General features: G+C 40.8%; 1 pseudogene; it reads right to left on the bottom strand.

Moving 5' to 3' along the window:
• Positions 1–10,851: 10,851 nt before the first annotated feature.
• The window catches only part of LOC116104703, a 49,960-nt pseudogene continuing 43,499 nt past the window's right edge, over positions 10,852–17,312 (bottom strand).

The raw sequence follows: 17,312 nt of genomic DNA, 5'->3' as shown, positions 1-17,312 counted from the left end.
TGAAAAGCCTCTGTCACCTAAACCCCCACCTGCCACTTCTGGCTCTGCCACCTCCTCTTCGTCCCCTCTTTATCCCTCTTTACCGCCCGCCTATGAAGATCCTGCCTCCTCCATGGAGCGAGGCTTCTCTCCCTTTTGCGCTCCTGTCATTCCCCTCCACCCCCAAGGTCCTACGCCTAGTAAGACCCTTCCCTCCTTGTCTCTGCAGTTGCCACATCCCCCTCCGGTGCCCTCACAACCGTCGGCCCCCCTGCTGCCTTTCTTGTAGAACCTAGTGATGAACCCCTTGAGCCTGGCGATGTCAAGACGCCAGAGGAGGAGGCCGCGCAGTACCATTCTGAAGATTGGCCGCCCCTTCTCCAGACACCTCCACCCTCACTCCTTGCACTCCCCCTATGCCTCCCCTCGAGTAGCCCTTCTTATGCTCCCTGTCAGTTCTCAGGCTGTTTTTTGTAGGACTAAGGCTCAGCTTCAACATCAAATTTCTGATGCCGCAAAGATTGTCCACCTTCAGAAACAACTTTCACTTTTGACTATGCACTTTTCTGCTCCAGTGACTTCCTCCCCTAACCTCGCCCTTACATTTCCTATTACCTATTCCCAGACACAGCCAGAGTCCACCAGGCCCAACCCCTCTACAGCTGATGGAGGGCAGGCAGACCCTCCCCCTGCTGATAATCACCCATCAAGTGAGTTCACATGATAGAGCACTAACTAGAACACTAACTGCCACAAAGGCTTCTTTAATCACAGAATTAATCTTCTGTTAAATGTCAGTAAACACCAATCACTTTGTGCATTTTCTTTAAATAACATTTATTGTGTATTGGAAGGACATGCCATAGTGTGGGTGAGGATGTCAGAGGACAATGTTGAGGAGCTAGTTTTTTATTTTGACTATGAGATATCCAGGACACAGTTAAAGTCCTTAGGTATGTCAGCAAGTATCTTTATTCACAGAGGCAATACCTCACCCTTTTGTTTGTTTGGTTGGACGGTTGGTTGATTGATTGGTTTGGTCTGGTTTGGTGTGAGTTTATGGCAGGGATTCTCTATGTATCCCTGGCTGTCCTGGAACTCATTCTGTAGACGAGAATGGCCTTAAACTCAGAGACCAGCATGAAAGTTGTCTTATGACTTCTACAAATGCACTGTGATGCATATGCTGAAAGACCTCCGGAGCTCTGGAGACCCTCACTCAAGTCTCGGGATGACACGGCCACCTAGTAACTCACAGAGAGTAATCTTGATGTAACAGCATGAGGTTTATTGAGGGGTGGGGAAGCCAGTATACTGGGGACAAGTGTGTAACCCTCGCAGGAGCAGAGGAACTCGACCCAGAGCACAAGAAGTGTGGGGTTTTTAAAGGGAAAAACCACAAACTAGGTGGGTGAGGGAGTTACCAAGGAAACAAAAACAGTGGAAATTTTCAGAGGGACCCAACCCATGATTTAGTCAGGAGTCAGGGTCACGAGGAAAACAACCTGCATACTCATTATTCTCAAGAATGTGGCTTTATCATTGTCATTATCATTTACTTTGTGATTGACTGCTCCCTAGAAACACCTAGTTGTCTGCCTTTGTGGAGGGACTGGTTTCTGGAACTAGCAGGCCTACATTCTTGCCTCATTTAAAAGAGAATTTCCATGCCCTTTAAGTAAACGCTTATACACTACATATTTCTACTAAATGATCCTTTCCTCCACTCTTCAATTCAAGAGCACACATACATATAAATATATACACAAACACACACTCATACACACACATTGAAATGTAAATTTAAATGATAATAATAAGGTGGAAAAACTTTGAGGAAGACACCCTGATTTCAACCTCTGGCCTCCATACATATGCACACACATGTGAACATGTCAATACTTACACAGTCATACAACACACCCAAACACCACACACAGAGACACACATACTCACACACACAAACACCATAGAGGAAGGAATGAATATATTTCCACACAATTGGAAAAGTCAGGGAGGGTTAGCTATCACCTGAATTATCAACAATGTATCTAAAGTAGACCTATAACCAGTGACCATGAAGTCCAGAAATGTTTAGTTCATTGGTGTCTTGTGGACATGACACCATGATACTCATGAAGTGACAGAAGCCTTAGTTACCTGCACAAGATACACCCAAGAGTAACTTAGTCAGCATCCCAGCAGAATGTGTACAGGTACATGATCATCCCCCAGTTAGCTGAGTTTTTGCTAGTTGATGGATGCTAGAGTGTACTGGCTTGTGTTCTCATGCTAATTATGTTACCCAAAAACCTGTTTGCAATATCCTGCATATAGACTAAAGGAAGCCTGTCCCCAGTTGGTTCTGAATGGGAAATAAACTTGCCATCAGACAATGGCTGCGGAGGGTGACAGAAGCAGGACGTCTAGGATTCTGGTGCAAGAAACACAGGAGAGAAGGAAAAGGGACACATCATGAAAAGAGCACAAGACAGACCATACTGCAAATGTACAGGAGTAAGAGACACGTGAAATAAAGGTGCAAAGGAAAAAGTGGCCCCAGAAGGGGCCCGTCCACAAATGGGGCTAGGGTGCCAAGATAAAATATAAATATAGTAAGTATTAACTCAGGAATGTCAGAAGGGAGTGTATTAGCCACGTGGAGGTTCAGGAGTTGCCAGACCATTGAGCTAGTTCAGGCATACTGAAAACAATGTTGAGTATTTGTGTCTTTCATTCAGGGACTCCATAGCATTGGGTAGGTGGAAACACAAGATCCCAGCCAAGAAATCAGCAGATGAACAGTTTACCACTACAGATGGCATTTCAACCTGGGGCAAGTGTCACACCTCCTCCTTGCCCAGCAAGAAAGACACAACCTGAGCTCTTCCTTTTAGCAGTTTATTTCAGGAACCTTTTTAAACAATGTTTCTCCTCCTCCTGCTTCTCTTGCTTCTTTCTCCTGCTTATCTCACTACTTCTGCCTGCTTCTCTCTCTGCCTCCCGGCAGCCGTTACTTAAGCCCTGCCTTCCTGCCTCTGAGGAGCCGTTACTTTAGCTCTGCCTTCCTGCCTCTGGTCCCTTAAGTACTCCCAAGCTAAGCCAGTCCCAATGGGCCATGTGGCAAAAGCGGATAGGTCACGAGATGTGGAAGCAACCAATGGCAGCAAGTTTAACCAAATGAGGGCTTTGTTTACGAGGCCGCTTGCTCTTGGGGCTCGGCTCTCCACAGTTCCCCCTTTTAGTTTTTAAACAAAACAGGCAAGAGTAGAGGTCTGATCTCTGATGCTGGAAACAGGGACATTGTACTGATCCCCACTTAGGTGTCATCAACCCAAAGAGTACCAGACCTGTCTGATATCTTTTTCTCAGAGGTGGGGTCTGGGGTACCAACCCGCATGCAATCAGACGTGCTCTTCTCGGGACCACTAGAAGCTGACCCGGAGTGCAGTGCTTCACCTTACAGCCTGAACATGACCATTTTTGCATCACTGCCAGTCATGCCTGGGGAGACTGTCCTGCCTCAATGGCCATAAATGCTTGCACAATCATGGCTGCATTCCTTCTCTGAGTGAACCTGATCCTGCATATATACCACAGGCCCACAAGGCAGACCAGCAATAGGAGACCAACCAATCTAAAGGCAAAAATGGAACATCTAAACTTCTATTGGTACTAAAAAAGCAAGGAAACACTCGAGCATTATGTCATATCAGCATTGGTCTTAGAAACACCGACAGAATCCTCCATCTTGGCTCCGCTTGGTTCTCCAACAGGAACAGAAGAAGAAGGGTGCACAGGGCTCTCGGGCATGATCTCTCCATTCTGCGTTGCACACTTCCTCATCAATCACTCGGGGACCCACAGAGGCTCAGCTCTCCACAGGCAAGAGCTCAATTTTAAAAATTAATTGGAGATTCCTGAATGGAATACCCAAGCACCATGATGTAAGATTAGAAGAAGGGGAGAATTGGTTTCTCACCAGAGCTGAGCCTAGTCTGGTTGTTCCTTCCAGAGACTTGCAAGCCACTGAACTAGAATGAAAGATACCATTGGTGGAGATTTACCCCAGGACGTTCTCAAAGGCTTCTTGCTGACTCAGAGAGCTTGAGTTCAAAGGTACTGGGAGTCCCTGCTGTGGAAACAGACAGGCTGTATAGAAGGTGGAGGGAGGGAGGCAGATGATAGAGGCTGTCTGCTTCCTATAATCAGATAAATAAAGTACAGAGATGAGTGAGATTTGTTTAATTGTTCTTGAGGATTAAAGGGAGATCGAGTGGTTATTGTTTAAGCATTTTTAAGTGTACATGGAATAAAGAAATCCAGGTCTATGATGTTAAATGTAGGAATCAATGGCACAAAGATAGAGAGAATATACAATGAATGAGAAAAACACATTTAAAAAAAATTGAAAAGGTCTTGCCAGGGCAATATTAGGGATATTAGAATGTGGTGTACATGGGATTTCTGGGATTGGTTAATCTGGTATGACAACCTTAGGGCTTGTAATTAGGCTTATACAGTAAGTAGAAGGGAATTTAATTATAGCTAATTATACATATGTATATACATATGTATATGTATATATATGTATATATATATATATATATATGTATATACATATATATATATGTATATGTATATATATATATACATATATATACTCACAGAGGTATTGAGCTCCTCAGAAGGAAGAATTTAAGCATACATAGAGGAATTCATAGAGATCTTTGATCTTAAATGTTAGGCAAAAAGCATGGGGATAGAGAGCATAGCGTTATCTAAGACACATAGTAAAAACTTAGGCCTTGATCTCAGTATTAAAAATTAATTGTGTACTAAATACGGAGATAGTAAGTTTGCAATATTTCAATGATTAATGATAATTACTTAGATTGTTTTAATTTCTTTGAGTTGTTTGGTGGGTTTTATAATATTAAAAATTCTCTCAAGCTACTAAATTACATCAATTTATACCTTTATGATATCAGTTTAATGAAACAAGGGAATGCTAACTTAGGAAAGAGGCTCTCTATTTCTGTTAAAAAATAAAGGAGACAAGGCTTTGGACCCTTTCCTGAGTGATAAGGATCAGTTAGGTCTTGGAAGATCCCATGAAAATATTAGCTGCAGATGAGAAAATTTCAAGAAAATTAAACAGAACAGGTAATTTGATCTGCTAATTCCTAAACATGGAGAAAGCCATATACCTGGCTTATAAAAATTTCTCTAGACAAAACTTCAGATAAAATTACAAAATAAATCTTGTTGGTTGTGGAATCCTCAAGGTTCATCATGTTTTCTTTCCATGGCATGAATGAAGATTAATTACAATTGGTTGTTGATCAATTTAACTCATAAAAAAATACTTGACTTACGTTCCTGCAAATAAGGAGCATAATCTTACATTGGTAGAAATCTTTATAATTGATGCAATATATAATTTCTTACATTGGTACAGAATTTATATATTGATACAGATTTAAGGTTTTCATTGATCTAAATCTTTATATATTGGTACAAATTTTGAATTCATATTGTTACTCTTTTTTTTTTTTTTTTTTTTTTTTTTTTTTTTTTTTTTGGTTTTTCGAGACAGGGTTTCTCTGTATAGCCCTGGCTGTCCTGGAACTCACTCTGTAAACCAGGCTAGCCTCGAACTCAGAAATCTGCCTGTCTCTGCCTCCCCAGTGCTGGGATTAAAGGTGTGCACCACCACTGCCCAGTCATTATTTTTACTCTGAGATGGGCATTTTGCCTATGCAACTCATTTAAAATTACAAGGCTTTGACCCTGTCCTTTTACCTACTATTACAAACTTTAGGATGATTGAGTAAGGCAAGTTACAGGCCACATAGTAAACTCATAGTTATGTTATATTCTGATTTAATTATAATAAATTTTTTACTCTATTATTCAAGTAGAAATATCTAAAAGTAGTGAAGGTTTAACAGTTCAGATACACTTTATATAGATAGTCTTCAAAAACGTCAGAAATCCAGAGAATATAACATGTAAAATTAATTCATTATTAAAGATCATTTGACATGAGATATGTTGGCCCCTGACAGTCAGTACCCTCTTGACTTTTCAAAGAAGATATTGAGAATCATTACTTCCAGGCAGAGTACTTATCAGAGCCAGGTAGCCACTGGGCAAGAATGGTTCTAATCTGCAGACAAAGGACACTGTCAAAGAAAAATCACATGTGTGAAACAGTTGACAGTTTGGATCTGCCAAGACAGAGTAAGCTAGTCTTCTATCATTTCTTATTCATTTAAGACATGTCAGATGATACTGGGCCAATAGGCTGAAGACAGATGATCCAATGTTTTGAGAAATAGGGTTGAAAGGCTGGAGAATTCTAGAATTTTAAAATAAGAGCATTTAATAGAAATGTATTGGTGAGAATGTATAATGTACAACCTTTACCTAAAAGGACATGAAAAACCTCTGTAACGTGCCAGGAATGTAGACTAGACAGTTTCAGAAACCTGCTGGCAACAAAGGCCCCCTTAGTTAGGTCTAAGAACAAAAAGCAGGATATGAGCCATCTGGGTAGTTCTAGAGAATGGTCAGCCATAAAGTGAAAGCATTGACCAGACCACATTCTTATGAATAACGAGTGTGCAGGAGGTTTTACTTATGACCCTGACTCAACCAGGGGCTGGGTCCCTTTGGAATTTTCCACTATTTTTATGTTATGTTTCCTTGGTAACCCTCTCACCCCCCTCCCCAGTTTGTGGTGTTTCCCTTTAAATACCCTTCACTTCTTGTGTTTGGGGTCGAACTCCTCTGGCCTGCCAGGCTATGTGTTCGACCCCAGATCTGGCTTATCTTCAATAATCCTCATGTGATTGCAGCAAGATCAGTCTCTTGTGAGTTATTGGGTGGTCACATCATCCTGAGACTTGAGTGATGGTCTCCCCACCTCTGGGGGGTCTTTCAGGGTACTGTGCAAGTAGTCAGCTGTCTCTACAGTTTGGTAAATTTTGAAGCTATGTTTATGTGCTACCTATACCTTCAGGTAATATTTAATTCATTCCCAGATTTCTGACAGAGTTGAAGACTACTTATAGTCTCATATTCAAACTTAAGTTGTTTGACATTAAGGAAGATGATGTAGATTTGGAAAGATGGTTTTAGGATGATAATACATGTTAAACTCAGAACATAATTCAGCTATAGAACTGTAAACTCTTTTTTTATTTTTTATTAGATATTTTCTTTATTCACATGACATATGATTTCTTCTTCCCCAGTCTCCCCTCCAAGAAAAAACAAAACAAAACAAAACAAAAACAAAAAAAAAAACAAGAAAAAAACCCTGTTGCCACCTTTCCCCTGCTTGGCACCCCGTCCTCTCCCACTTAATGGCCTTGGCATTCCCCTACACTAGGGCACAGAATCTTCACAGGGCCAAGGGCCTCTCCTCCCATTGCTGACCAACTTTGCACAGAAGTTTGGAATACACGAAGAACAACCCACAAACCACAAGAAACTCAAGAAGAAGGGAGACCAAAATGTGGACATTTCATTCCTTCTTAAAAGGGGTGTCTTAGTCAGGGTTTCTATTCCTGCACAACATCATGACCAAGAAGCAAGTTGGGGAGGAAAGGGTTTATTTGGCTTACTTCCACATGGCTGTTCATCACCAAAAGTAGTCAGGACTGGAACTCAAGCCGGTCAGGAAGCAGGAGCTGATGCAGAGGCCATGGAGGGATGTTCTTTACTGGCTTGCTTCTCCTGGCTTGCTCAACCTGCTCTCTCATAGAGCCCAAGACCTCCAGCCTAGGGATGGCACCACCCACAAGGGGCCCTACCCACTTGATCACTAATTGAGAAACTGCCCCACAGCTGGACCTCATGGAGGCACTTCCCCAACTGAAGCTCCCTTCTATGATAACTCCAGCCTGTGTCAAGTTGACACACAAAACCAGCCAGTACAAGGGAAAACAAAATACCCACAGAAGGAGTTGTAGAGACTAAATATGGAGCAGAGACTGAAGGAAGGACAATCCAGCCAATATAGCTGTCTCCTGAGAGGCTCTGACAGTGCCCTACTAATACAAAAGTAGAGGCTCACAGCCATCCATTACACTGAGTACAGGGTCCCCAATGAAGGAGTTAGAGGACTAAAGGAGCTGAAGGGTTTGCGGCCCCTTAAGACGAACAACAATATGAACTAACTAGTACCCTCAGAGCTCCCAACCACCAACCAAGGAGCACACATGGTGGGACTGATGGCTCTGGCAGCATATGTATAGTAGAGGATTGCAAAGAACTGTAAACTCTTTAAGTTAAGATAGATGTTAGAATAATGTACCTATATTGACAATATTGGTGGACTGGAAGTTATTAGTATGCATCATACCTCATAGTTTACATAATAGTTATAATTATTTTCTATGTATATCTGAAAGAAAAACCCTTTGTAATAGACAAAAAGTGAAAGAATGTAGTGGCTAATGATCTCAAGCTAATTATGTTATCCAAAAACCTATTTACTTTGTCCTACACATAGGCTCGAGGAAGACTGCCACCTGTTGGTTCTGATTGGGAAATAATGTTACTAACAGCCAATGGCTGGGGAGGGAGACAGGGGTGGGATTAGTAAGGTTCTGAGGCAAGAAACAGAGGAGAGAAGAAAAAGAGCCCCACCATGAGAATGACATAGGACAAACCACACCAAGAAGGTACAAAATGAAGCCATAGTCAAAATGTAGGTTCAAAGGGAAAAGCAGCCCCAGAAGGGGCCCATTCTCAATTGCATCTGGGGTAGTAGCAAAGATAAAATGTAGATTCAATAAATATTAACTCAGGAATATCAGACATGAATGTATTAGTCACGTGGAGATACAAGAGTATAAAATTACGATTATTTTCTACCTGAAAGACATGCCCACTAGAGCATAGTGTTATGCAACTGTGGCACAGATGTGATGGGAGTAACCAATCACTTTTTAAGTTGGATTTCAGGCCCACTCTATGAGATGAAATCAATAACTGATACTGTCTATGAGGCCACAAACCTGAGACTAGATATGTCATGAGTTCTAGGGCCAACCATTGAGATAGTTAAGGCATATTAAAAATAATTTTGAGCTTTGTGCCTTTCATTCAGGGACTCCAGAGCATTGGGGTGGATTCAACCAGGCTATCCCACCTGAGAAATAAGGAGATGATTAACTATTTACTGCTATACTAGGGGAGAGAGGGACAGTTTTACTTCAGTAGCCCCAGATAGTTACCTCTACTCAAATGAATGGCCCCAAACTGTGTATATAATGGCAACATTAATTAGACTTAGTTATTATAAACAGAAAATAAGACATGAAGTTTGAGTAGATTTGGTAGGACACTGAAAGGAATTTGAGATGAAGTATGGATGTATATAAATAAAATATATTGTTATACAAATATGAAATTCTCAAAGAATAAAATTTTTAATACATTTTAAAAAATATTATGTTTCTAATTCTCCCTCATTCAAATTTCTATCTTCCCTTTTAATATAGGTAAAAACCTCAGGTCATGGAGTCATGTTTATAGTACTGGAATATGATGTATACAATACTGGATGAGCAAAATAATTATCACTCTCACACAGCTATAAACCATGTAAGCTACGATAATTTTCTACCTGAAAGACATGCCCACTAGAGCATAGTGTTATGCAACTGTGGCACAGATGTGATGGGAGTAACCAGTCACTTTTTAAGTTGGATTTCAACTCTATGAGATGAGGTCAATAACTGATACTGTCTATGAGGCCACAAACCTGAGACTAGATATGTCATGAGTTCTAGGAGAAAATCTACTATGATTAAGCTATTAAATGAATGTAGCAATAAAAAAGATTCTTAATAAAATACTGCCATAGGCATAGAATAGTGAATCCCTCAACTCTCATTAGAGAAATCTTTTTATCCAATAGTCAATAATTAACAAGAAAACCTAAAACTTGTGAAGATTAAGAGACTTTGAAATGCTCAACTCTAGCTAGTTAGGCTGTCTATAGCATAAGTCTCCCCTCAAAGCTCAAAGATGTTTGTTGAATAGAAAGAAAAAAGATTCTAAGAGGTAGTGGATGACTTTAAGGAAACAGCACTCCAGACACAACATACAGCTGTACATATGAACTCACAGTCCCCCCTCTAGCCAAGGAGACCTTGTAAGCTGAGAGTTCCTGAGACAGATAGATCAGTTTTCTTCTATTGGGTGATACTGGGCATATCAAGTACACGTCAGGGCAGACCTCACACCCAGGAATAGCTATCCAACAAAACCTAGACCCCATAATTTTTGGTTTGTTCTGAAACACTATGAGAGAATATAAAGTAGGTGGGAAAGGAAATAGGATAGAATCTGGGAAGAGTCAGAGGAAAGGATTTAATATGATCAAAATACATTCAATGGAGCTCTCAAAGAATATAAAAACACTTTTAAAATAAGGATTTTTAAGAGATATATATTTATATTTTCCATGCATTGTTTATTGTAGAACATTGCAACTAAAACACCTGATACCAATTCTATAATTAGAATTACCACAATAGTTCATGCTTTCTTAAAAAAATTATTGATCAAATTACAGACACATGGTTACTATAAAAAATGCTCAAAAGAAATTAACAGAGACAACCAGATGTGGATGAAGATGGTCCCATGAGAACCAGTAAAGGTGAATTTCCTGTTCTGTCACTGACTTGTCATCTTTTTTATATTAGATGGTACCCTTTATAGACACTGAAAAAGATCAATGGATGCATTGAATCTATAACCAAGCTTCAAGACCAGTCCATTAAGACCCATTTTTATCTGGAATTCATTCATGAGGTGAATTAAAGGGTTCAATGTTCTTAGGGAAAGTCACGCTCCAGTTATGACTGCATCCCGTGGCACAACCTTTGAAACAATGGGGTTGGCTGGTCGAAGAAGTGCTTCTCTACTCAATTCCAGAGGTATCTGCAACAGGGGAAAAATATTGAGAAGTAATGAGTGAACCAACCAGATCCCCAGAAGAAAAGTTAAAATAAAAGTGTTTGGGATAATAATGCTTTACAGAACCAAAAAACTGAATTTAATATCATGTAATGTGACATTAATTCTCCATTATTCTAAAAGCTATGTTAATTAAATGTTGAGAGCTTGCATATAAATGGGCATTATATAAAATGGTGACAGATAATCTACTGTATTTAGCACCTGAGACAAACTCTTGCTGGTTTATACTTCTTATGTTCTGTGCTGCTTTAGAGTAAAACAGATAACTTTAACATTTTTAACCATATTCTTAGTTTTATGTCATATTATATTTTTTAAATCATAAAAAGTTCTGCTTGGTTTTGAAACTTGCAAGATAAGCATGAGAGAAGACATTTTAACTCTATTAACAGTCTCTAACTCCCAGACCATATCTCAACCCTACACCTCAGCATATTCAGGGCAAGCCCTCTAGAGGACAGATACTTTGCTTGCTTTTCTGGCATCTGTTCTTGGCTTCCAAGAATGGGATGAAGGGGAAACTCTAATTCTGCAAGATTTTTCAATAATGATTTAGCCTCATGCTCTTCAGTGATGAATGGGGAAATCCTCCAATAGAGAAATCTTCTAGTCACAGGAAGAGGAAAAAAAATGTTGTCATGGAGACAGAGAAGTGTCAATTTTAAAATGACTGGAGCCTAAAAGAGCATCTGCCCCATGCCAGGTAGGTCATGACGTCTCAAAACAAGAATCTTATTTTATCTGTCTAAATCCTTGTACATAATTTAAATGCTTTAATGGTAAAGTAATAATTTAATTAAAGGTGTGTGTGGATAAAGCTACACAACTGTCTTAAGGATTAGATCAAAGAATAAACACATCTGTCTCTCTGCCCAGGAAAAAACTCATTAATATAAAGAAGCCACATTCTAAATAAACAAGTCCTGTACATTTTGCCCTTCCCTTTACATGAAACAAGAACAAGTTATTCAGGAAAATGAAATGTAAATGCTTTTTCTAAATGTCTTATTTTACTCTTTTATAATTTTAAGTACTGTACACATGTTTTTGATTGGGGCATAGAAAAGAAATATACATAAAAATATTTACACAGATGGTACAGTTAATTTTTAATTGATGTTTTCATGGAAGAAAATTATAACTGTAAGCCAGGCTTTCAAATATTTATGAAAGGTTTTCTTTTTTCTCCTTTTTTTTATTAGATGTTTTCTTTATTTACATGCCATACAATATCTCCTTTCCCACGTTTTCAATGTGAAAACTCTCCTGAGAACCATGTGGAGTTTGTGAAAGGAATAACATGCTGTGATACACAAAAGAGATGGAATATCCTTCAATACATAGAGAACAAACATTTTTAAAAAATCGTGAAGTTTTAATGACACATAGAGAGTGAAAATAACCTGCAGCAGCCAAAAGTAGAACACAGAGTGAATAAGGACATAAACATAAGAGGAAGATTCATTTATAGAGTGAACAGGGACATGAAGTATGACAACAGAATAAGAAGGAAAATATGGAAATATGACAACAACCTATTTTTTCAAGCAGAGCTCTGAGAAATCACCAGAGCTGGAATCACCAAGATGTTCCATATGGTTGAAATTCATCATAACATGTAACTTTTTAAAGACTTATAGTTTGTGTATAGGAGTGTTTTGCCTTCACATTGCATATATACCACAAGTGGGAATTCTCAAGGGAAGCCACAGTGAGCCAATAGAGACCCTGGAACTGGACTTACAAATAGTTGTGAGTCACCATGCGGGTACTACAAGCTAAATACAAGTCCCTTCCAACCAATACCAGCAAGTGCTGTTAACAAATGAGTCATCTTATGAGACCCATAAGATTAAAGACAATAAAGTCACTCACTCAAGTCAAATATCTTTGACCATAGCAAGAAGTCTGTATCCAAAAATCAAGCCTACAATTGATTTCTTGGTGCAGCAGAACTGTCAACTTTCAGCTTAGCTACAACGGAGGTAAAATCCATTGGTGATGTGAGGGTCATTGAAGCACAGCCTTATTACAATGAAACCCAATGTCTAAAAATTGTTCTTATTTTGAGCTTGTACCACAGTAAGAGACAAGATTTTAAGCTCTACTAAATACAAAACAAACAAAAAAAAAACTTTATATATTTATGTTCATTTAAGAAAATACTTGGAAAAGAGAGATGGCTCAGTGGGTAAGAGCACTGACTGCTCTTCCAAAGGTCCTGAGTTCAAATCCCAACAACCACATGGTGGCCCACAACCATCTGTAGTGAAATCAGATGCCATCTTCTGGTGTGTCTGAAAACAGCTACAGTGTACTTACATATAATAAATAAATATTTAAAAAAAGAAAAGAAAAAATACTAGTAGTGATGTATTATTTTGAAATATACAGTTAATATCTTTAGAGTTATTTAAAATTCATATTGAGAAAAGTATATTTTCACTATTGCTGTAGATGAGCATCTACATAAGACTTAAATGGATTGTTGTTTTATATCAAACAACTTTTATAATACTTATTTTTATTGTTATAATATTTGATAAATTTTAAGGAATATGCCAAAAAGATATTGTAGGTATTGAAGGGGGATCTCTGGGAGGAGTTGGGGTACAAGATGGAAACAAGAATGTGTTTTATTTCTATTTACTTAAAATATGTTTTTAAATTGAAAGGGGAAATTAAGTTTTAAAAAGAAAGATTGAGTCTGAAGCATGTATAAAGACAGTGGACCAGGCCTGTGAATACAAACCTAAGCAGAGGCAAAAAAGCTGTTAGATATCCTAGGGACTGAAACATCAGGAAGACATAAAACCATAGAGATAGAGCAAAAATGCAAGGACATATCTGGGGCCAAGACATGCAAGGACATGCCTGGGGAGACACTGAGTAATGGGCCACCTGGTCCTCTTAGATATAGTTGAAGGTCAGCTAAAAACCCCAAATAGAACCCCCCTTTAGGAATTTTCAACTCTAATCTGCACAAACTACATTTAAAATAGCCAATCATGTATAGCCACACTGATTCCTTTGTTCCCCCAGACCTTTTTCCTGTATAAACCCCTAACCCCTGAGCCTCGTGGTCAATTCCCTTGCCTCCTGCATGAGATTGGGGGTCGAACCGGAGCTCCAAATAAACTGTCTCTGTGTTTACATCAAGACGGTCTCTCGTGTTCTTTGGGTGTAGGTCTCCCGGGACTTGAGTGGGGCTCCCTACGGGGGTCTTTCATTTAGGGGCTCGTCCGGGATCTGCGTGACACCCAGGAACTTCAAAGGCCCCTTAAAGGTACATTATGTATGAATGTATGAGTGTGGTATGAGTGTAGTGTGCCTGAAGTGCAGCCACTGGGTTCTGTGTTTCAGTTTTCAGCTGTCTGTCTGGCAGCTGCGGTTCTGTGTTTCAGTTTTCAGCTGTCTGTCAGACAGCTGCGGTTCTGTTTCAGTTTTCAGCAGTCTGTCAGGCAGCTGCGGTTCTGTGTTTCAGTTTTCAGCTGCTTGTCAGGCTGCTGTGGTTCTGTGTCTCAGTTTTACAATCCTGGACAATATATCTGGAAGTGAAGCCATGGATGAGACTGTGGTTTTTCAGAACAAAGGAGACAGAATTCTCCTTTTGCCAAGGAGGTAGTGGAAGAGGAATCCCACCCCATCTGAGGCTGCGTTTAGCTGGTTATTCAAGACCAGGCTTGGATGAATGTGTGTGGACGTGCTGGTTTCTATTGTCTTCCTGGTATTTTTGTTTCTCGTAATACTTGTCATGGGACAATCTGTGACGACTCCCGTATCTCTGACTGTGGACCTTTGCACAGACGTTAGGGAGAGAGGATGTTATCAGTGAAAGTAAAAAAGGGGCCATGGCAGACGTTTTGTGCCTCAGAGCGGCCTACCCTTGGGGTAGGATGGCCACCTCAGGGAACGTTTGATCTACCTACTATCAGGGCCATGAAGGCCATTGTTTTCCAGGAAGGACCAGGATCACATCCGGACCAGCAGCCGTACATCACAGTGTGAGAAAATTTAGCACACTCCCCTCCCCAGTGGGTGCATCCTTTCCTTCCACCCCGCCACCCTGGTTCCAGAATTTTGACTGTCCAAAAGAAAGCAGCAGCAAAAGAGAAACCGAAGCCGCAACCAGTGAGAGAGGGCATGCACAGCCCCCCCTCACCAATGCTCAAAATTTATCCAGAAATAGAAGAACCGCCTGAATGGCCTATCCCCTACCCTCCACCCTATCCCCAAGCACCTCAGCCTGTGCCCCAACCATTGGCTCCCCCAGTCTCTTCAGCTTCAACTGGAGGAGCAGATAGGCCCTCAGCAGGAACCCAGAGTCGATGGGGAGCCCCCTCTCCTACAGGACGGGCTGACTCCACTGTGGCACTACCCCTTAGGGCCGTTGGGCCACCCCCAAATGATCAACATGACTTACAACTTCTACAATACTGGCCCTTCTCCTCCTCAGATCTTTACAACTGGAAGACTAATCACCCTTCTTTTTCGAAGAATCCTGCTGCACTTACAGGGTTGATAGAATCCCTGATGTTTTCTCACCAGCCTACTTGGGATGATCAGCAGCAGCTCTTGCAGACCCTATTCACCACAGAAGAAAAGGAAAGAATACTTCAAGAGGCTCGGAAAAATGTCTGAGATGGTGACTGACGCCTGGTCCAGACCCAAGCAGAGATAGAGGAAGGATTCCCCTTAACCTGTCCCTAGTGGGATTATAACACAGCACAAGATAGGGAAAGACTGTCCAATTACTGTCGGGCTCTGGTGGCGGGTCTCAGAGGTGCCGCACATCGGCCCACCAATTTACCCAAGGTAAGAGACGTCTTTTAGGGAATGACTGAGCCTCCCTCAGTGTTTTTAGAGAGATTTATGGAAGCCTATAGGAGATACACCCCTTTTGACCCTATGTCTGAAGGACAACAAGGCCCTGTGATTATGACCTTTATTGGGCAGTCAGCCCCTGACATTAAGAGGAAATTACAGTGGATTGAGTGATTGCATGATTATACTTTATGAGATGTGGTTAAGGAAGCTGAGAAAGTGTACTATAAGAGAGAGACAGAGGAGGAGAAACAGGAAAAAGAAAAAAGAGAAAGGAGAGAAGATGAAGAAAGAAGAGATAGAAAACAGGAGGAGAACTTGACTAGAATACTGGCTGCAGTAGTAGGTGGAGATAAGAGAGGAAGGATTAGACAGACAGGGGACCTGGGAGATGAGAAGAGGCAGGGGCCAGGGAGACCCAGAAGAGAACAACAACCCCTTGAAAAAGATCAATGCGCATATTACAAGGGCAAGAGTCACTGGGCAAAAGAATGCCCTAGGAGGAATAAAACAAGGGCTAAGGTATTGGCACTTGATAATGATGAAAATTAGGAGGGATGAGGCTCGGTTACCCTCCCCAAGCCTAGGGTAACTTTAAGAGTGGAGGGGACCACTATGAGTTTCCTGGTCAATACGGGGGCCAAATATGCAGTGCTTAAAACCCCTCTGGGAAAAGTAAAAAAACCAAAAGGCACTAGTAATTGGAGCCATGGGGCAAAAATCGTATCCATGGACTACTTCTCGGACAATAGACTTGGGGAGGAGCCAAGTAACTCATTCATTTTTGGTTATTCCCAAGCGCCCTATGCCCTTATTGGGAAGAGACTTGCTAATGAAATTAAAAGCTCAGATTACTTTCACCCCCTCTGGACCAGAATTGTCCTGGGGGACTGAAATACCTCGGACTTTAGCATTATCTTTACAATTAGGAGAAGAATATTGATTATACCAAGAAAAACAAAAAAAGACCCCTAGACGGATTGCAAGACTGGCTTATACAATTCCTTCAAGCTTGGGCAGAGACAGGAGGAATGGGAATGGCAAAGCATGCCCCCCACAGTGGTAATTGAGCTCAAGTCTGGGGCCACTCCCATAAGGGTCAGACAATACCCCATGAGCAAGGAAGCATGAGAAGGCATACGTCCCCACATCACCAGGTTGCTTCAACAAGGGATTATGGTCCCATGCAAGTCTCCTTGGAACATCCCTTTACTCACAGTAAAAAAGCCAGGAGCAAATGACTATCGCCTGGCACAGGACCTTAGAGAAGTCAATAAGAGGGTACAGGACATCCATCCTACAGTACCCAACCCTTACAACCTTCTTAGCACTTTGCCACCTGAATGAGCATGGTACATGGTCCTAATCTCAAAGATGCCTTCTTTTGTCTGAGACTACACCCTAATAGTCAGCTCTTGTTTGCCTTTGAATGGTGAGACCCAGAGAATGGAAGAGCTGGACAGCTCACATGGACAAGACTGCCTCAAGGATTCAAAAATTCA

This window comes from Mastomys coucha, unplaced genomic scaffold (assembly GCF_008632895.1).
Source record: "Mastomys coucha isolate ucsf_1 unplaced genomic scaffold, UCSF_Mcou_1 pScaffold22, whole genome shotgun sequence".
In the NCBI taxonomy this organism is placed as follows: domain Eukaryota; kingdom Metazoa; phylum Chordata; class Mammalia; order Rodentia; family Muridae; genus Mastomys; species Mastomys coucha.
Note: the sequence above shows the minus strand (reverse complement) of the source record. Positions and strands in the feature narration are given on the sequence as shown.